The following is an 18,790-nucleotide window of genomic DNA, read 5'->3' on the forward strand; positions in this document are numbered from 1 at the left end:
CATTAATGCCACCAACTTTCACTTTATGCATCTGTTTTAATACCTTTCATTTGATAAACATGGCCAGTTAACGTTTTAAGTGTCTAAAATTAATGGAGACGGTTAGTCTCATGCTAGTTACATGCTAAAACCATAGCTAGGCTAACGCATCCAAAAGATAAATCTTGACGACAGAATGCAGATCAATCACCTTGTAAATCTACTCTGGTTATTCAATTCCCATCAAAACCCCAACATTTGTTTGCATAACTGTCTCTACGGTCTTCAGAAATGTGTGTCACGTCACCACAAGTGCTTGTGCTCTAACCCAGCACCACTAGTGGTCAAAAGCTCCACAATATACCTTTAATTTCATCCAAAGTCATCCTGTAAACATTGCCAGCCTCCTGTTTCATTGTATCAGACAAACATGTGGTGAGTGTGGGACTTTCTCATGTGCATGTGTGCAAGTCAGAGGTCTTTGTCATGCTGCGTGCTGATGATTTGCGACGCCTGTGAAGAATCAGAGGGTGGAGTTTGACGGGGGTCGGGGCAGCTTTAGTTGTTAGTACAGATACATAGTGTGAGAAAGTCCTGACGGCGAGTGCTGGCTGCTGCTGATATGAGTCCTCTGGGACTTCCCCCTGTGCTGAGGTCATCCCCTCACACTCCAACAGCCATACATCACTGGTGACATCACCTGTGATCCTCGCCAAGACGTTACCATGGGCAACATAAACAGGGAAAAGCATGTGCGTGTGCACGCCTGGTGTTAATAGAGATCATCAAACTTTACTGGCATTTTATGAGTATAGAGTGACGTGCTATACGTATATAAACATATATTATCTAAATATCATCACACAAAGCTGGCTGCGTTGTTTTCTTAAAGATGAAGTCCATAAAAGAATTGTGCAACTTTAAAAAAAAAAAGGTTAAATAAAAATGTGGGCTGACGGTAAAGCATAAGATTAACCTATTAAGTGCTAATCATGTGTTTGATGTGTGCCTGCATGCGTGCCTCTGTGTCGGTACGTGCACGTGTGTGCATGCCTACAGCCTGTTCCGTCCCCCTGCTGTGCCAGTCAATGCTTGGTATCCTGGGAAGTGGGGCACGCGGTGCCAGCAGTAATCAGAGCTCTTTGTATCCACACATACACACACATACACACACACACACACACAAAGCCAGGCTATCAGAGAATGTTCCTTCTTTCACCAATAATAGCTGTAATCCTCTCATCTCAATGTGACGTGTAACCTGTGACACGCACAAAACTCTTTTGCTGGAGATTTATACCTGGCCTCTGACTTGTTTCAAAATAGATTTAATGAGCTTTTAAAGCCAGCTTTTATCAGAACCACTGAGAATTACACTGTAGTCAGAGCTAATACAGATGTGACACAAAGCTACTGCACAGAGGGGTAGTGATCATTTTCACAAACACACAAAGACAAAGGTACACACATTCATGTCTGTATGCACCTACCATATGCACCTCTATACATATACATACAATCACACATAGCAGCATTAAAATATACAGGTAAAGAGAGAAACAAATAAATAAATGATAAAATACATCAGAAATCTACCTTGCAAATCCTCTATACTCTGTGCAAAATGTACTACTGTTGCAGACTTGCAAACCCACCAAATGCAATTACACCATAGACTGAAAAGGTTGGTGAGCATTTGCAATGATGATACAGTATTTTAGGTTCACACAAAATCCATGCATTACGCTGCAAAAATGAACACCATTCTTTGCTCTCTGGAAAAAAAAAAACTAACTAAAAAAAAGACATTTTTCACAATTTATAAGCCTACTTCCATGATTAATTTTGCATACCTGTCCTACTTGATTATTATTAGACAAACATTGTGATCAACATTTTATGCAGTACAGTCAAGGAGCAGATTACTTGCCTCCAGCCAACACATTGAGGGACAGACTGACTGTCATAAAATAAAAAATGTCTTGGATCCCATGCTGGACCCCATACAAAAATATGTCTCAGCAATATCTAACAAGGGAATGCCTCTCTGTAATTGGAAGCAACTGTAGCAATGAAGAGCCATGAGGCAGACACTGAAAACGCTTATGAAACTGATGGTACCATCAGCAGGAATAATAATAAATGTCCAAAAGGTTTGATGCATCTGTGTGTGTGTGTGTGTGTTTTTGTTTCACATGATGCACATATGATGAAGCACATACCCATATTTCTTTGCGTGCAGGCCTATACCGTATGTTGCATCAGCACCGGCCATTCTCCCTGCGTACCTCAGGTGCCGTAATCTGTCTTGCAGAGAGTGAACTGACTTTGACAAATCTGTGATGCAAAGCAGCGGAGATGTACGAGCGAGGCGGCTCGCATGTGTGCTGAGATAAGAGCGCAAACATAAAAAAAAAAAAAAAAAAAAAAGCACGGGTTGGGGGATCAAAGACGGAGAGACAGATAAGCTTGAGGTGCAGCTCTGAAGACTCATCTGTCCTAAAATAAAAAGAGGCTGGATGAATGAGAGAGGTGAAGAGCGAGAGAAAGAGAAGGGGATCAGAAAAAAAAAACCCATCTGGAGTCCTCGCACATGTATTCAATCCAGCTCACAAAGCTGGCAGAACCTGTTCTCCGAAGACATATAAAGACTTTATAAAAATACTCCAGATGGTTGCAATGTAGCGTACTTTGACTTTATGCCTGAATTTCAGTGAATTTTATTAATATGCTAAACCTTTTTTCTTCTTTGTTCTCGTTACTGATTTGTATTCTACTTAGTAAGTGTTTTTTTTCTATTCAATTTAAATGTAAAAACTTGAGAAAATGGATAACTGTATGGGTCTAAATGACCTTTAGCTTTTTGCACAATGCTTTACTTTCCTACCCACATTTATTTACATGAATTTAACAGTTTGAGAACGTTGCACAATCTGACACATTCACGTTGTCCCGCTGTTGTGGTTTCTTTCTCATCAGTCGTGGTCTTGGTCTTGTCCCATTTCTGTCAAATTCTCTATTTTTTATTGTCGTACACAATGAGTTGACATCACTGTTGAGTGAATGTTACTGTCCTGACCAAAAACAAGCCAGAGCTTTGTTACTCAGTTGAACACACTTCAGTCTTCTCTGATTTGTTTGCTAGCACGCCTACAATACAGCGCTTCTTGTGCCAAATAACATGACCTCATTGGTTGTAGCGCTCAGTCTGCCCAGTGACATACTGTACTAATGTAATACATACTAACTTGGCTGAGGTCAGACCGGTAAAGGCGGCTACCACAGTATAGAGATGATCTCTGTCAAACTGAATTTCAAAACGGGGCCAGACTCTTATCTCATCATGATTATGTTACTCAATGAAGTATTTTACATGGAAAGATACAGTCACTGTGAAAATGTATAAAGACTTGTAGGAAAACCAATAATATTAACACTGATGTCGAGCCACAAAGAGAGGCTATTCAGACTGTAAACCCATTCAGCATCGGTCACACTCATGCCACTTGCATTGTAACATCATCGCTGCTCAGCTATAAATCACACAAAGATGCAGGCTTAACTGGTAACAGCCAGGAAGAAACTGAAAAGTAGCAGCGCAGACAGACACTAGCCAGCTGCATTGACAAGAGGGAAGATGGCTGAATTACACATGCACATATGGTTGGAACTGCACAGTCAAACAATTCCTTGGAGGCTGTGGAGGAGATGAAGGCTGGTGTTTTATCACTGTCCCAATAGCTGCCACCCCCAAACTCTCTCTCTCTCTCTCTCTCTCTCTCTCTCTCTCTATCTCTCTCTCTCTCTCAAGATGCTGAGCGCCGCACGAGAACCGCAGAGGCAGATGTTAGGCATCCACGCTGCCTTGCCAATTGCTTAACGCTAATGATGTCAACATCCACCTGTTGCCGTGGCACTTGGCCCTGCCCCGGTATGGATAAACAGGCGCAGGAGTTGTTGCCCAGCTCTGGCAGAGCATTGCAACAGCAGCTGGCATGTAGGGGGTTTCAGCTGGCATACAAAAAATGAAAAAAATCCTCCTTTTAGAGAAGCAAATCCAATCCAGGTCAAGTGATTCTTTTTTAAAGTATAGCTTTTCATTACGGATTTCAACTTCAGGGAGTCTCATCGGAGTCGATATCACAGATGACTCACAGATGAGCTGAAAGGTAGGAGACTTATGAGACTGACAGAGAACAGGACTTGCTTTGACAGCTAAAGCAAAAAAAAAAAAAAAAAATCCTGTTGAAAACTTGACACACACTAAGGCCAAAGCCCTCCATGAAGCACTGACACTCTCCTCTTCCAGCCAAATACTAGAGCAGCGTATGAATCAGTTCAATGCTGGCTTCACGGTCAATGCCATGTGCATAAGAGTGTATGTATTCTGAGTGTGTGTGTGTGCAATTACATGTTTAAATATGTATTAATGTCCATGTGTGTGAGTATGTATTATATGCACTTGCAGTATGTGAGCTTAACTGTGTCCTTGCATGTGTGTGAGGGAGCGCTTCCCGTCTCTGTGTGTGTGTACAGTATTTGTGTTTCCTCTCATACATTGGGCATTCACAATGACATTGTTCCTCCTGCATCGGGGGGGGGGAAGTCTACCAGGGGAACTCTGGCCTCAGCATACTCCCCCTGCTCACATTTCTATCCGTCTCTCTCTCCTCCCAAGCCCCCCTCCCTCCTTCTCCATTCACACCCCCTTCCTCCCTCCATCCGTTCCCTTGTTCCTTGTCAGCTGGTGGGGAGATCCAGATGTGAAGGGGGACTTGAACAGGAAAAGGAGAGGGAGAAAGAGAGAGAGAGAGATAGAAATCCACATCCCTCCCGTGACAGACTTCATTGTCCAAGACCTCTGGACAAGCCTTTAGACACATACACACAAACAATTATGCGCACCAAACAATGGACTCCCTCTAGACGACAAGGCCCGATTGTGTGTGTGTGTGTGTGTGTGTATGTGTGTGTGCATCTGGCGACAAAGCAAATCAATGAACAACATCTTGCAGGAGATTTGGTGTTGATATTTAGTTGGCTTACTTACTAGGGGTCTTGGCCAGGCGTAAGGCCATTGTTCTCATTCAGTGAGCAGAGAGGAGAAAAATCAATAAGAACCTGAGAGACTGATGACAAACAGTGATGCAACAGTATGCCAGCGCCGCTCTCGCTCCTTTTTTTTTTTTCTTCCCACTTTCTTTCACTCCGTCTCGGCTAAACTTCCACATTTACATCGTCGGGTAGGAGAACGGGAGCAAAACAATGAAATTTGACTGACACGCACACATGTGCATACCGAGATGGAAGAGGATAGGACAGGTAATTGCAGAGAGTTACACCACATATTGTACGCAATGGCAAACACATGTACGCTTCACACACACGCACGCACACACACCGCATGAAGCCATGTGTAATAAGTTAATAGAGTGAGTCAGCAAAAAGGGAGCGAGTCAGTCAGAAACAAGAGGAGAACTACGATCGCTCTCTCACTACGGGAGCATTTTCTCGCCAACTTACTAAGTTCCTCTATGTTCTTTTCACCGTATCCCAGCTCCACTCTCTCATTTCAAAATGCCAAACAGAGCATATAAACCTCAGCGCTTACCCAACTAAGAAACATTAGGACAAAATCTCTGACAGAGCCAACAAATGAATGACACAATTATATTCCATTGGAAAAAAAAAAGCTCGGAATGAAGATGTCAATACTCACCGAGAGGCAACCCGAGTCTTTCCCAGTTAAAGTTTTCTGCTGAGCTAACACAGACTCACTCTTTGAGAATGGGAGCAACAAGTAGTGTACAGTGGAGAACAATGCATGTCTGCTGGAGCGCTGCAAAGCGTAAGCAGAGCAGAGACACAGAGAGGTCCAGTCATCGGGCTGCTGCTCACATGGGACGGGGAGAGAGGAGGGGAGGAGAGGAGAGGAGAGGAGAGGAGAGGAGAGGAGGGAGGGTTAGCTATAGGATAGTCTACAGTATTTTGGATTTTGGCAGCGGGAAGGATCTCATCCTTCACTCCACATGTCTTGCTCTTTTTTCCCCCCTTTCTCTCCAAAAACGTTACGCCGCGTCTCACATTTCTCGTCTTGTTTTAAAAAATCGACTTGGTTTGCCCTTCCTTCCCTCGGTCCACTCCCCTTTCCTCTGCTTTCCTCTCCTTTTTGTTCTCGCTGTCTTTCCCACACACGAGCAGTGCGTCTTTGTCGTCTCTGCTATTCAGCTCTGAAAAGGCTCCTTTAGAGGTGTCTTCCTGTAACAGTCAAAAATATAGAGCTTCACCTAGGCACACACAACTGAGTAGTGCAACCATGCTGAGATAAGACACTCATACCTGTACACAAACATACAAAATCACCCAACTTGCTGCAAGAGGGAGGACAATCTCCTATTGACTTATTTGTCTCTCCCGGTCATACATGCAATCATAGAAACAGAGCAGAAAATTACAGGGCTATTCAGTATTTGGATCCCTCTCTCGCTCTCCCTCTCTGATGTCACTCGTTTTTTTTTTTGTTGTTTTTTTTTTTCTCCCTTTCGCTCAAAGGCCCTAATTCACAAGTGGCCCAGATACCACACTGTACTGAAGGGAAAGGAAGAAAAGCAAAAAGAGAGTCAGAGAAAGAGTAACCTGATACAGCTAAAAGCAACAATTATTTGAATGAGTCACTCAGCAGTGAGGTTTTGGGGTTTTTTTCAATGTTAATTCGGGAGAGAGGGACCATAGAAGAAGAAGGGGAAAAAAAATCATCCCATTTTGGAACACTCCACCTCCTGAGGACTCCCTGAGGTCGTGGGAGAGGAGGAAGGAGAAATGGAGGGTGGAGGGAGGGGAAGGCAAGAGAGGGGAATGGAGGGGCAGGGGAGGACAGACACAGGCTTGGATGGGTACCAGAGTGACTTCTTCTTCTCATCCCCAAATCCACTTTCCAGGACTTACTGATCCATCTTGTGCTGACAGACCAAATGACATAGGGTACGCTACTCTTCCGGACACGCGAGGTGACGGTGAGCAGACACTGACACAGTGGCAAATAGGAAACAGATTATGGGCATACAAGCAAAAACACACATTCTAAAGCAGTGGAAACTCAAAATATGATAGAGCCACAACCGGAGCTGACGTGCACCTCCTCAAATATGTAACTACAAGTCATGTGCTATAGAGATACCACTGGGAGACCACAAGAACTTCAATTGGTCAGCTAGGGCTGCTTGTGGTTTCTTCTGTGTTTCCAGTGCTGGTAGAGACTGATGATAGTCAACACAACAAGAAGAAAATTGAAAAAAAAAAAGGATCAGTAATCACCTTTTCAGTATATTTTGTGACGTAGAAAAAAATATTCCCAATGCAAACTTTCTGCTCGATACATTTGTTGCTGTTAAGCACAAAGTGAAAAATAAGTCAAACATACAAAATTGTCTCTTTTCAATTGGCTGTGTTTTATGATTTCTCCATTTCCAGTGCCATCATTACCCAGCATACTGACTCAAAAAGATAATTACTTCAGGTATTGACACTTGACACATCCATCTAGTATTGCAGTGGCATCACATCAACCAACAGGTAAATGATTAGCAACAGTGTCAGTCAATTCCCTTACTGTAGCAAAGACATCTGTAGCAAGACAGCACATGTTTCCCTTTACATTAACCTGAACACAAATGTAGTCATAATCCCAACCAGGCATCTATGCAATGCTTAATCTCAACTACAGATGGCAGCACAATGGGAAATCCAACACAAAACCAGAACACCTTGATGGAGAAGCACAAATCCATCTTATGCTAATAGAAAGTATTAATTAGGATAGCTCAACTGGATGACGCTGTTGTGCAGCATTCATTGCAACTCCATCTGTAAAAATCAGGCTCCCATTTCACCTAACTTACGACATGCAAAATGCGTTTTGCAACATCAGATAATTTCCTCTTGCATTCGTTCTGACACCCGAGAAATACCATATTTATGACCCATGCGTAAGGATGTGAGAGGAGTGTAGCGCACACGAATTCATCAGCAATTTGCGTGTGATAAACATTTGCGAAACGGGGCACTGACACTATCTGCGATCTGCATGTAAGCGGCGCTTGCAAATCGCTCTTGTGAAACGGGCCCATGAATACTTGCAGCGTAATGAGAGATGCCTCTATTAGAAGCTGTAGAAGCTTCATCCAAACAGCATAGATACAGAGATATCAGTCCAGTGACATTTTGGCCAACCTGTATATCTCTTGTATAAACTAATGTTACAGCTGACCTGCATCCTGTTTGGACCTGCTGTCACAACATTTGGAGAAAGAAACATAGAGAGGAGGTTTATGTAAACACACAGCGAAGGAGATATGAAAAAATGCGAGACGAGACTCTCAAAGATGTGCACTGTGGCCCAAATATATAAACAGGCTGTATACAGGCATGCATACACATACAAATGAAGGAACATGGACAAAATGTAATTAACATTCTTTGTTCAAGTGGTTGGACGTCACATTTCCCGTATATGAAGTCAAATACTGAATTTTTAATGTTTCTAGGCCACCGAATGAGGCAATATCGGATACTTTCCCTGAAACCATCTGGTCAGATTAGTCAGTTGCAATCACAGCATTATACCATGTTTGACTCTTTTAGAATTACACCAGACTTTATCACAGCTAATGACACCCTCCAGCATCTTATGTCAACATGTCAACAAGAAATGGCAGATTTTGCTTTTAATCCAGACAAACAAAAAGGCTAAATACATACAGTACGGAACACATTTACACAAGAAAGGGGGAGATGCAACAAACACACACGCACAGGCAGACACATAAAATGTTTATTACAGCAGTCTATGTGGTAAGGAGGTGGCTTGCTGGCAGGTACAGTAACATCAAAGGGTCTATACTTTCCACTGTGGCTGGAGGCTGAGGTGCTATACAGCTGCTGAGCTTGCTTTGTCTGCATGACTCTGCATGCAGGTCAACCTAATTAAGGAAGAACACGCTAGCTAGTACTGTTTTGCTCTCACAATTAATGACACAACAAGATAATGGTGTGTTTTTCTCTGTCATATTATTACTGTTTTGTAAAATGTATCATTTATGCTACAATCTATGCTGTTTGTAATTATTTTATTTGCTGGTCTGCATATGGCTCGACTTCCCCCTTTCTCTTTCCCTCTGTCACACACACACACACACACACACACACACACATACACAAACACACACACAAGGACACAGAAAAAAAACTCATCAGAACCCTAAGAATCAATTAGCAGAATGTAAATAGGCCATTCAATTACTTTTAGCACCAAGCACCGTCCTTGTTCCTCCGGAGGCAAACAATCAACCAGCAGAAACAAATTAACACTCAACAAGAGTACTTGTCTAAAGTCTGATCGCCCACTAGCAATAGATGGGAGGGGATTGTGTGTGTGTGTGAGTGAGTGTAGGGGTATGCGTTCTGCTCAAAAGAGTTTGTACCATATATGTCCTTAGTATTAAAATTCCATCTGGGTTTGTTGATGTTGTTGAAATGCTCAGAAATGTCTAGAATCCACTCCGCTGCTCTTGGTTAGCTGTGCAGCTTGGCCAGTGACCACAGACTGTTTCAGAATACTGATCACTGTGACTGGAGATAACTAGACATACTGTATATAGACACAGCCATGCCCATACACACATACGCACTGGGACGAGTCTCCCTTCACCATCTGCTATCCAAGACTGAAGGGTAATGAGTCTGAACACAGAAAGAAAGAGAAAGAGAGAGAGAGAGATGAAGAACAGGAGGAGCCACGGAGCTTTTTCAGACACAAAATGGAAGAGAATTTCACTAAAAAAAAATTTCAGTCTAAATGACTATGCACACCTGCCAGGGTTTTAAAATGCATCAAAGGATTTTTTTTTTTGACAGCTCAACCGTGGCTGACAAAATTCAAAAGCATTCATGAATTTTAAACAAGTGGCGGTTAAGGAATTTAGCAGCAACATCGCATTTAAAGCAATTTATATGCAAATGTCTAACAAGTGGCATTGCACAGAAGGACTAGAGAAGAATTAGCGCTCGCTCATTGACCTGACCTGCAACACTAATACAGGATCCAATTAATGAGCTACCGGGCCTCCATCTTCACAAACACACCCACACCTACTGTAAACACACAGCGAACACATAACACTACATGTCACTGTTTCATTTTTCCTGCTCGCTCTATGAGGTAATCTCCTTCACCCTGCTAATTTGTATCATTCCGCCACTAGATGGCAGTAAAGATCTGGTCTTCCCTTCGCACTCCAACACACACATACATACACAAATACACACAGATACTATACTGGTAGGCATGCCAAAATGGGGAGTGAACGTGATGAAAGACCACAGTAGAAAGCAGACAACCAGACTCAACCGCAGAACACGTAGGACTGAGGGTAAGAGACAAACAGTCCAAGAAGGCTCTCTCTCTCTCTCTCTCTCTCTCTCTCTCACATACACTATCACTACACACCACAATGTAAAAGTTTACAGCTCCGAAGGCAGAGACGACATGCATATAGCTCTAAAAGGGAGAGGTTATTTTCTGCCTTGCGAGGCCAGTGGATCACACTGGTGGTTGCGGAGAGGTGTTTTCTGTGAGTGGCACCGGAGAGTTAGGGCTTTCAAATGAAATGAACAACCCTTCTGTATTCTGTGTTAGTATCTGTGCTTTTTAGCCCGCGGGGTCAAAAAGCCACGGTGCCTGGGCCCACCACGTCAAGCTGCATGGAACTTTTATATTCTATTTATTTTTTTATGAGTGCAAAGTAATCTAGTGTAGATTGATATTATTATTTATTTCACTTTAGACTTGTGTTCTGGATCAGACATGCCTACTAGGGCACGACTGTAGCAGGTACACTACAGGAGGTTAAAAGGGTTGTCATATATAGAGAGATTTTCTATCTTCGCCAGAGTGAAACAAACTCACGGATCCCTTTTTATACGTCTGTGTGCAGCTATGTTGAGCAGTTACAATTGTGGAAATACACCTCTAATACTAAGGGTTTAATATTTCAGTCTGGCATTAATATTTCTTACAAACATTCTCATAGCTACATAAAAAAAAAAACTTATATTATTGTTCAGAGAGCTCTCACCACTATGACTGTGACCAAATGTAAACAGAAAAGGGGCCACTCTGGATGTTTGGCATGTATAACTATTTTTTTTATTATTACAATTGAATTATAACATTGAAATGACATTACTTTCATTTCCTCTATCGAAGAAATGCAGCTACCCCACTATAAGCACGTATTTAAAATCCAACTATCCATTCAATGGTGGACACTAAAACCGTAAATTCCACACCGTTAATTGTGCAGCCTTAACATAGTTGCATATTATTGCAGGGTTTAAAAGCTAAGAGTTTATATATATATGTCTGTTTTGATGAAAGCCAGGCCTTTCAATGACCACAAGAACACTCTATGCAAAGTCACCGGCTCTCACCCAACACTCTACATGTCTCTTCTCTAAAAGCAGGTTGCTCACCTGGAGTAGATCCTCCTCAGTTACAGTAAAGGATCTTTCGTACAGGTGTATTTACTCTATGTTATAAATCATCATTTTCATCCTCCTCCTCCCCCTTTCTTTTGTCTCACTCTACCTCGCAGCTCAGATCACAGGTTTGGGGCCAAGCAGTTCAGACCAGAGCAGCAGAAATCCACTGAGAGCTGATGATTGCCTGTGATTACAGTCTGTATCCTTCTCTCTCTCTCTCTCTCTCTCTCTCTCTCTGTCTCTTTCTCTCTCTCCGACCATCTCCTCTGGGCTCATCTGGCCAGGCCTGGCTGAGGTAACTGCTCTCCTCGCTTGAGTCATTAACTGGAGAGAGCCGGAGCGAGGAGAAGCTCACAAGGGAGGCACTGACACGTTTCCTTCACCTTGACATTGCCTGGAGGTTACACCATTCATTTCGTAGCAAAGTATGGTTCCGGGAGGCAAGAGGCATGTGAATCAAGGGTTTCTGATACATAAAAGCTCTCTCTGTGCGAGGGGGGGGGACTTACTCCCTCGGCTCTTGCCGTTCAACGTGTGCTGAACTGTTGGAATGTGTGTCGATGGATGGAAGACGCGTGAGAGACTGTGAATCTTCGCGGGGCTTATGCGCGTGTTTGTCGATCTGTGCGCATGAACGATCACGGTTGGTCATCTAATACAGGAAGGATGTAGTGCTGCGAGAGTGTTAGCAGAAAACACAACAACACACTCAAGCCTTAACCTAATCCCGTGTCCTGACACAGCTGTGTGATCAGTCAGTCATAGCAGATATAGCTGCGCACCGTGTCTGTCTCCTCACATTACCCGACAACACTGACTGCCTGTCCGTCAGCCGATCACCAAGATGAAACACTGACAGATTAAAGTCAGAAGGGAAGAAAGTTGAAACATAAGAAGTTTAGAGGAGATTTTACTAGACATGTACAATATAAAACTTGTAAGCATGTATGTGTGCTATATGCTATATTGAATATATTGGGTATGTGAGCCTGCTGGGTAAGATTTACTGGTAAACTGCGCTCATGCCCGACAGTTGTTGTCACTTCATGTCAGTCAAAATAGTGCCGGAATGATCGACAGCCGCCTGTGGCTCTTGTAAATGTGTCTGCTGAATTAACCCTGTACTGCCCTCGGAGGTTCCCTACGATCCTCCCACCTCTCACTCCCCCCCCCCCCACCCTCCCATCCCCCTCCCTCGAGGGTGTTTAGGTAGGGTAATGTTGAGCTGCCAGCGGAGTGGTGGCTGGTCCTGACGTGTGCTTTACCTCTTCGGCTCTCCGGGGATTGAAGCCCAGCCAGCCGTGTGTAATTAAAAGAGCATAAAGACAGATCAAGCTCTCTGTCGCTCTTTCTATTCAAGACTGCCTCGAGGCCGAATCCAATCCACGTTCTGCTCTGTCAAGCTGCAGGGAACTCGTTTATTAAAATGTTCAATACCCTTATCCTTGAATGATGATAAAAAAATGTTAATCGGCAGGATTCTCACAACGAGGAAATCTACTGTGACACTTTATTAGAGGCTGATGATAGCAAATAGACTAAAATGAATGCAAACCACTGATTTAAACATTATAACCTTTTATACAAGAAAGTAAAGGATGTCTATTCATTAAAAGTTGAATGTATTAATGAATTTACACTGTATGGTTTGTGGAAATGATGATTTGAAAAGGAAATATACACATTTATAATTTAAAAGTCATAATGTTAAAGTTTGTTTAGCGTACAGTGCAGCTGGTGATGTTTCATAATGAACTGGGATTCCCTGCCCCAACCACAAGTGCACTGAGCAGTAGTAGGTCGAAGTGAGTCACGTTAGTAGTCAGTCATTTTTTTCTTTTTTCTTTTTTCGCCAGTTTCCATTTCAATTTCTCACTGCTTTTCATCACGTTGAACTATTGTGTTTGTGCAGCCTGCACAAAATCCAGTCTGTCAGGACATTGAGTCCCCACATCATCACTCAATTTCTCACTTTGTTCTGTTTTTTTTTCCTCACCTTCGCCTGTCCCCCAGTCTCTTGGGCGACCAACAGACTCAAAATTATAAAATTATATAATTGTGGCCCGTTAAATGTGTACAACTCATTCCAGAATTGGCACTGGGATACCCGTTTTTGTACTTGTGACGTTTCAGTTTGTCTGATTTGAATTGAAAACATGAGTGCAAATACCACTGTAGGCGTATATGTTTTTTAATTTTCAATTTCCTTTCTCTCATAATTCACCAGAGTTGCCAACAGAAGATCTCTCTCTAGAATTCTGATAAATAGAAGATGTTCTGCATACAGTAGGAGCGATAAATCTGGCAAAGATAGAATACATGTATCTTGGCATACCGCATGAGTCCCTTCGCCAGTGAATCTGTTTTAATCTTTGCTCGCCTCTGTCTCAAATTAGTAATTCAGTTTCTCTTCCTGAAAAACAGCAGGGGCCTGCTGTTTTATCTGCTGAAAAGTATTTATATCAGACCAATAAAATGAGAGTTCAAAAATTCAATTCTCACCTCCTCTGTCTGGCTGCCTTCTTGTCACAAATCTGATTATTTACACCCACGGTGAGCAAGGCACACTGACGTCAAAGTGATCAACACTTCTCTGCAGCTGCTGGAGGAAATAAGGGGGAAGCAGAAGCCCAAACTGCTGAGGAGTCCAGACAGAATAAATGGGGTAAAATGTAGTTCATCTTCATAGTGCTGACTTTGGTTGTAAGATTCTGTTGGCGGTGGTAAACACGGACTATCTATACCCTCAAGGCTTTCCCTACGAGGGGAGTTTGCATACCGAGGAGAAGAAAAAATATTGCATTAAATAACCATGGGTAGACCACAGTTAATGATGTGTTGTATATTTTGCAGACAGTGTGATTGTACATTGGTAAAGTCCTGAGTCTGGAAGGTATGGTGGTTTAGGTTGCAGAGGAATGCGGAGATGACGGTTGTTGGGGTCGATTGCAAGGTGACTGACATTTTGTGTTCTGTCAATGGACTGTAACACAACTGATGGATAAAACAGGAAATGACTCCAAAATGTTCCTGGAAAACTAAAGGTTCTAGTTTTGTATGGTTTGAGGTTATATAATAAATTACAGTCACAGTAAGTGCTGCAATTTATATGAATATGGGTAAAAAAACAACATTTTTTATCCTCACATTAAGTTTTTTAAACAGCTATTTCTCAAAGTGGCCTTCAAGAGATAAATAAGGATTTATAAACGGGTGTTTGTGTCATGAGCTACTAATGGCTTTGCGTTTTTCAAAACTAAATCGAAAGATATCAACTCAAGGATGTGTAATCAATGTATATTTATGAGTGTAATGCGATAGCCATTTAAAATAATCAATATTTACTGCCTTACTGATAACCACGGCTGCTTGTTTATGGCAGCTAAGCCATGCCCTTGAGGTTCTATTGGAAGGTTTGTGTCCTCATACATCAGTGCACACGTACAGAATTGTATATACACACCCACACACACACCCACACACTTGTGTCTGTGATAGCCCCATCGGGTCAGGGACCCCATTACCGCGACAGGTTCCAATCTTGTCCAATTCTAGCCAGCGTGGGTCCACAGACAAAGCCCTGGCATGGGCTTACACTCAGAAAACACTGGCATTAAAAATTTCAGGACTGCAGAGGGAGGATTGAAAAAAATTGAGGAGAGATTTGAGATGTATGACAGAGTGTGGAGAGGGTGTGCTCGCAGTGTCAGATATTACAGTCCTAGCGTGTGCTGGCGGGATGGAATTATTGAGTATCATCTTTATTTACACACACCTCGGCAGACACGGAGGCTGAAGTGCGGAGAAGAGAGCATACTTTCACATGTGGCAAAATGAGACTGTTCCCCAGAGAAAAAAGGACAGCAGTAGTTGGTTGCTCAGACAGACCGACACCATGTTTATGTTCAGTGCCAAAAGCAGAAAGCAGTGTGTGGTGATGTGATGTGAGTGTAGCAAATAGATGTAGTTCTTGGTTTTCTAACAGTCAGCTTTGGTTTCTTTCATTCAACATGACAGCAATCTTTTTCTAACCAAGCAGTTTTAGTCGAAAAGATTTCATTAGCCATCTTTTGAAAAGCACAGACAAATGACCTACTTTGTCATGAAGGTATGAGGATTTGTTGGTCAAAGCTGCATTGTAATAGTCTAATTACACACACCCCTCAGGCTATGAAAAGGCTTGGATCTTTGCCATCAGCCAGGCTCTGTATGAAATATGGACACCTATCCTGAGTTCTTCTCTCTCGCTCCACCTCAGTTCCCCTTGGCTGCCTTTAATTACAGATAGAGGGATAATGGAACAGCAGAGGGGCTAACCTGCCGGGAAAGGGGAAATAAGAGTGAGCGGCGGTGGTCACAGGAGCCAACAGAGTGCTGAGATTAGGAATCACCTTTTCCTGGTTGGGGAGCCTGTATGGGCAGTGTGGGCACAGCGCAGAGTGTCCCCCCCATCCTCCCACAGACAATCGTCAAAAAATGATTGATTGCCGTGTCCTTAAACAAGATGGATCCAGGCTAGAGGCCAAGGGGCTGAGAGCCACGGCTGAGCTGACGTCGGTTTACCGACAAGGTGAACAATGGGATTCTGTCAGTGATGAGACCCTCGCTCGACGTTATTCAAAGAGAATGAGACATAACAGGTGAGCGGTGGAAATAATTAGTAGGCGGCACAACCCCTCTGTTCATGTTATGCCTCGTATTATTTCAGTGTGGTCTCTTCCCGTGGTTTCTCAAGGTTAATTGATGAGAAATAATGGATCACGGAGCTGAGCGATTGTGGTGTGTGTTGGCGGGATGTTTCATAACCAGCCCTGAAGCAACCCATTGGCCCAGAAATTCCATTTAATAAAGATTAGCTTTCTTTCTCGCAGACCTCATTCTCCTTCTTAATTAAAAGATGAAGATAAAAAATTGGTGGGCTGCAAGTATCAGAAAATATCCCCAGGACTTCTTACACGAAACACAGCTCAGCGCCCACATGAAAGGCTGGGACTAATGCATATTTAATGCCAATGGGAAACAGCTTAGATCAGTTCCTTTACTTAGAGCACTGGGAAAACTGAAAATACTGTTACTATAACCCTCCTCTGCTGCTTGGGCTGTAGGAATGTGTGCAGCACGGTGTGTGTAAGTGGGCATATATTGCGCTGAACTTGTGTTTATATACCTCTGTGTGTGTATATATGTGAGTGTGTGTTTGCATGTCTGCAGGGGATGGGGTGGGATTCACTAAGCATGATTGCACAGCAGGACTTAGTTCCTGTGTAAAGTAGCATAACACAGTGGGGAAACACACACACACACACACACACGCACACACAAATCCATTCATTACAACACTACAGGACCAATGTCTCTGCTTCATGTAATGGATTTCTTTTAATACATCCAAGAGAGAAAAACATGCTTGTTTTTGTGCATCCATCTTTATCGTCTACTTTCATTGAAAGATTACACTCACGTTAGCTAAACTATTAAAGCCAAAGGCAATATTCCAATTTTTCTTTTGTTAGGCTGAAGCAGAAATTAACATATGAAGGTGTAAAAATGTTACTTTATTCACTTCACTTGTTAAAGTCCCCTTCAACTCAAAAATGTGATTTGTTTATTGTTACTTCAGTTGCTCATTGAAAATCCGAATTTAAGGGGCGGATCTATGAGTGTGATTTGGGACATCACAACAAGCCAATCCTGGTCCAGTATACAACTTATACAAGTGTGACGTGGAGACTAGAAACCTCCAGTACACTGAGAAATGGACACTACAGTGAAGAAGGAGACATCTTGTGTCCAGCTGTTTAATTTTTAAGAAGAGGAATATTTGCATATTCATAAATTGTCTGGAGGGGATCTTTAGATTGAAGTACTAAGGCTGCTGTGTTGGACCAGCACTATATCTGCAGAAGTAGGTCTGTGTGTTACTGTAATGGTCATAAAAAAGACACATTCCCCTCCCACAAGACTTCAAAGAACTTCAATAGAGCTTACCAGTGGTTTGCATGTTTTAGCCCATTTACCACAAATCCCTTCACATCCCAGTTCGCCAATTTGCAAAACATACTGCAGTGTTTTAGCAATTTTCATGTTTTTTTTTTCTACTGCTTCAGGTACTTATTGGGTTCCTTGAAACTCATCTCATACAGAGTTGAAAGTGGTCACTGATTGCCTTTTCTTCAGTTTCAAAAATGACACAAAATAATATGATAATACACAGTTGATCGCTGATTTGGAATGTGTTCCCATTTTGTGCAAACTCTTCACTCATTCTTCAAAGAAAATATCATGTCTGACTTTGAAGCGGGTAACATTTCTATTTTAGCAATGTCTCAGGTTAGTCCAGAATTGGAAAAACACCTGGAAAATTTACCCAAGTACCAATGAATAAAACCTGATACTTAACTACAATTCTGATCAGGCTTCTAGAGTATATATAAAGCACAGCAATTTCAAAATCAAGTAATTTGCATAAATCTGCCTTAGCATTGTCTATGGGAAAAGGAAATGCATAATTCTCTTCCTGAAAATGTGCAGTCTTATGACTCACAGCAAGATTTCATAAAATATCTGTCAACCACACATCCCTTCTCCCTTTTGCTCTGTCCCACAGCACTGCCATGTTTCTTTCTGCTCCTTTTCTCTCCCAGCCCATCCCCTTTTTTTCTGTCCCTTAATCTCTCGCTCTCTCTGACTCCTTACAGATAAGTTGCTATGACACAAAGGGCGTGACAATTTTCACCAAAATACGAAGGGTGGGTATGTGAGAGGGTACCATGACTGGAGCTTATATACGTAATGTGTCTCTCATTCCACTTGGCATTAAACTAAATCCCTGAGAGGTTGACAGCCCATTGAATTGATTATGTATATTTCTATCAGGCAGCAGAATGAGCTTTCAGAAACCATGGAAAAACACGCATACTGTATGCCTCATGTGTTTGCCTTTGTCTTCATCTTTTATCTTGATTTTGCAGACCTTACTCATTCACTGCATTTACCCGATTGATACTTTGAAGGGTCATGGAGGGCTGGAGCCATTTTATACTATGAAAGTCATCCTTAAAAGTCTGCAAGTCCTTGACAATAGTCAACTTCTGCTGCCACTGTGTAGAGGTATAAACTATAGGTATACTGCTTTTTATTCTTCTAGTTTTCCATGGATGGCGACTTGCACCATCCATAGACACAAAGGTTAGACAAAGGTGACCTTATTTTCCTTAGTGGAGTACATACATCATTGGAGGGCGGAAGGAGCTACATGACCAAAGGGAGCGCG

The 18,790-nt window shown here is 42.4% G+C and overlaps 1 protein-coding gene across 4 annotated transcripts in view; it reads right to left on the minus strand.

Moving 5' to 3' along the window:
* The window catches only part of sash1a (SAM and SH3 domain containing 1a), a 244,693-nt gene that overhangs the window by 69,795 nt on the left and 156,108 nt on the right, over positions 1-18,790 (minus strand). Inside the window, exon 1 of one of the 4 annotated variants that reach the window (XM_067573099.1) lies at positions 5,699-5,865. The exons of the other annotated variants lie outside the window; for them this stretch is intronic. The gene's annotated coding sequence lies outside the window, so the exon portion shown is untranslated. Of the gene's footprint in view, positions 1-5,698; positions 5,866-18,790 lie in introns of those variants that run through there. 4 annotated transcript variants of the gene reach the window in all.

Source organism: Thunnus thynnus, chromosome 18 (genome assembly GCF_963924715.1).
Source record: "Thunnus thynnus chromosome 18, fThuThy2.1, whole genome shotgun sequence".
Classification (NCBI taxonomy): domain Eukaryota; kingdom Metazoa; phylum Chordata; class Actinopteri; order Scombriformes; family Scombridae; genus Thunnus; species Thunnus thynnus.